This window comes from Lepisosteus oculatus, chromosome 10, assembly GCF_040954835.1.
Source record: "Lepisosteus oculatus isolate fLepOcu1 chromosome 10, fLepOcu1.hap2, whole genome shotgun sequence".
Lineage (NCBI taxonomy): Eukaryota > Metazoa > Chordata > Actinopteri > Semionotiformes > Lepisosteidae > Lepisosteus > Lepisosteus oculatus.
This window is the reverse complement of record NC_090705.1, coordinates 17,321-20,203: the sequence shown is the minus strand read 5'-3', so window position 1 is coordinate 20,203 and position 2,883 is coordinate 17,321. Positions and strand designations below refer to the sequence as shown.

The 2,883-nt window shown below is 44.9% G+C and overlaps 1 long non-coding RNA gene across 1 annotated transcript; it reads left to right on the top strand.

The window, feature by feature from the left end:
* Positions 1-1,111: 1,111 nt before the first annotated feature.
* On the top strand, positions 1,112-2,436 carry LOC138241368 (uncharacterized). The gene is made up of 3 exons (XR_011190591.1): positions 1,112-1,318; positions 1,755-1,806; positions 2,171-2,436. It is a non-coding gene; the product is annotated as an uncharacterized lncRNA (long non-coding RNA).
* The last annotated feature ends 447 nt before the right edge of the window (positions 2,437-2,883 follow it).

Sequence of the window (2,883 nt, the reverse complement as noted above, 5' to 3'; positions counted from 1 at the left end):
AGTTCTCATCAGCCACAACTATCAAACCTCTGCGTGAGGTGGGAATACTGGTGGTCGATAATCCAATCATCTCACTGCCTGAAGTTCTTGGACCATAGCCTGCATCTTTAATGCTGATCTGCTTATTGCTCTTAACCCAATCAGTGCAACTTTTTGGCCAAGGTAAGGGTGAGTTTGAAGGTTAGTAGAGGGGAGGTACAACTCAAACTCTTTTTATGAGGCTGGTCAGTAGTGGTGTTGATTGTGTTTGTAAATGAGACTAGTGCAATGATTGGTGCTTCCCAGTCCCTGGCCATCTGAAAGCACAGTGTGGAGTGACAGGCGTGGAGAATCCTGTTCAGAGGAAGCTCACTGGCTGGCTAAAAGGATACCAGCTGTGTGACCTGTTGATGTCCATTTGTGAGAATTGAAGTCTTCCACTTTGAAGAGTGGAAAGTGAATAGATGCTGCAAGCTGTCCTTCTTGAAATTCCTGGATGCCCATGGGTCTTGGAGCAGGTACAAAGGTAGTGTCTTTTGACATGGTCCCTGGACCAGAGGTGGGTTTCACTCTTTTCCCATCATGAAAAGGTGCTTTTGGAGAAGGCTGTGTTAAGCTCTTGGACATCTTCAGATGGATAAGGTCATGCTTTAATGTGCTAAATGTTTTTTTTATATTTTGGCTATCTTCTGGGTTTTGTTCCCTGCTTGGGTGAAGCACTCCCACACTGACGTGCACTTGACTGGCTGTCATTCTGGCTCAAAGACTGAATTAGTTTTGTATCTGATTTATTTCATGGGTGCACACATGTAAATAAATCACTTTGGATACACTGCAGTACAACAGTGACTTGGCGCACCAGCAGCCTCTTCCACTGCAGACTCCTTGCTGGTTATGTCTTTGAGGACACAGCATGTCAGCCAGGTTCTCTTGATTGGTGTTGGACAGGAACTGATTTCCTCTCAGGGGAGGAACTACAATAGATCCCATCCCCTGTGGCACAAGCCCTGGACTGGGAGTTTTCTCTTTTGCTATCTGCAGGGTGTTTTACAGTTGGTCTGTGTTGGACAGATGCTGCACTGTGTCCATGATGGAAGTAGAAATGCTGGCTTGTCCGTTTCGAACAAGTGCAGAGGACTTGGTCTAAATTTCTCTCCTTTTCAGGCTCTCTGCTGCCAGAAGGGTTGACCAGGCCTTTGCTTCAGAGGGAGGATCTTTTATCACCAGGAGTGGAGAACAGATGGTGCTGGTCTCCGGGACCTTTCCATGAAGATCTGTTGGAGGAGTGGGGTGCTTGTTCCAAGACAAAGTCAACAGTAACATCAAAGGATCTAGTCAGGTGAGTGGGTCAGGTGAGTCCCTTTCCATCCAGGAAGAGATGGGGCATTTTGAGCATAATGAGCACACTGAGTACATGGGGTTTTAATCGGGTACATTTGGATACTACGGGTATATATTGGTTTACTTGGGTACATTCAGGTACATTAGTGTAGACTGCATATCATGTTAAATGGGGTACGTTGAGTATATTGGGCAGGCAGCTTTTGGCGTGTGCACGGGAGTTGCAGCATACAGTGCAGTACATCCTAAAAACTCCATATATTACTCTTGACTTTTATCGTTTTTTACACTTAAAATGGACTTGAAAGACCCTGTTGTCAGAGGAATGTAGGACAATCTGAAAGCCGTGCATTATCTTTAGTTCATTTCATGGAGAATTGAATATTTGAGAATCTTTGATTTTGTAATTTTAACAGTTCTATTTCTTCTCTCAGTGTCCACTCTTTATAAGGCATTGGAAGAGAAGCAAGTGGATCTATGTCCTGGGTAAGCAGGCAAGAACATTCTGGGTTATTTTGTTTGGGTTTTTTGGGGTTGAGGGAAGGGATAAGTTGGTTAGCTGGCTGTTTAGAGAAGGATGAACCTGTAATTTGTAACTTGTGTACTTATGTTGAAATAATGTTTTAAACAAGATAATATAACTGAAGTTCTCCCTTGTGGTAGGAGTCCTGCACCGTGGGGTTTTGCTTTTGCACTCTTCAGGGTGGGTTTCTGTTGGTTTGTTCTGAAAAGGTGTAGCACTGAACATTATGGCGGTTTAGGTCAAAACTGGTGTTGGGAGTGGGAATGTTGGCTGGACCATTTCTGACTAGTGCAGAGGACTCAGTCCAGTTTCTTATTTTTTCTTGAGGTTCTCTGCTGTCTGGGGGATGATCAGGCCTTTGCTGCCAAGGGAGGACGTTCACCAGGACCGGAGCCCAGATGCAGCAGACTGGGTAGTGGGTTCTGTCTGCCAAGATCTGCTTGGGGAATCATGTGCCTGTTCCAATTCCAGAAGCCAATGGATTCACCAGAGGAGCATCAAAGCTGCTTTATAAGTTCCTAACAACAAAGGCAGAGAAAGGGAGGGAGGTCTTTGGTGGGTTAATTGTGGGCAGGAAAGAGGTTCAGGTGCTATTCATGGTACAACAAGAGTTGCATGAAGCTCTAAGTGAATCTCTGCACACCAGCCTTGTAATGGCTGTTAGGACCATGCTTGTAACTTCAGCACCTGAGCCACCTGGCAGGGAGGAGACAAAGTGACTTCCAGTGCTGGAATGGAGATAGAGTTGGCAGTTGGTAACTTTGTAGCTGTTGTGCACATTCTAGGCCATTTGAAAAGCAGAGTTTGAGAGACTCAAAGGTCATGCAATGATTTATTTGCATGGGTGCACACATGTATATAAATCTTGCATTGGCTGTAGAGTAAAGCTGAATTGAGCATGTAAGGTAGAAATGAATAAAAGGAAAACTAATGCCATCCACTCACTTGGAAAAGAGGGATTGGTTTAGCTGTGTGCCGCTCTTTTTTGGTACCTGCACAGAAAGCCCTTTGTCATGGGAGGGGATTTCCTACAGAATGAG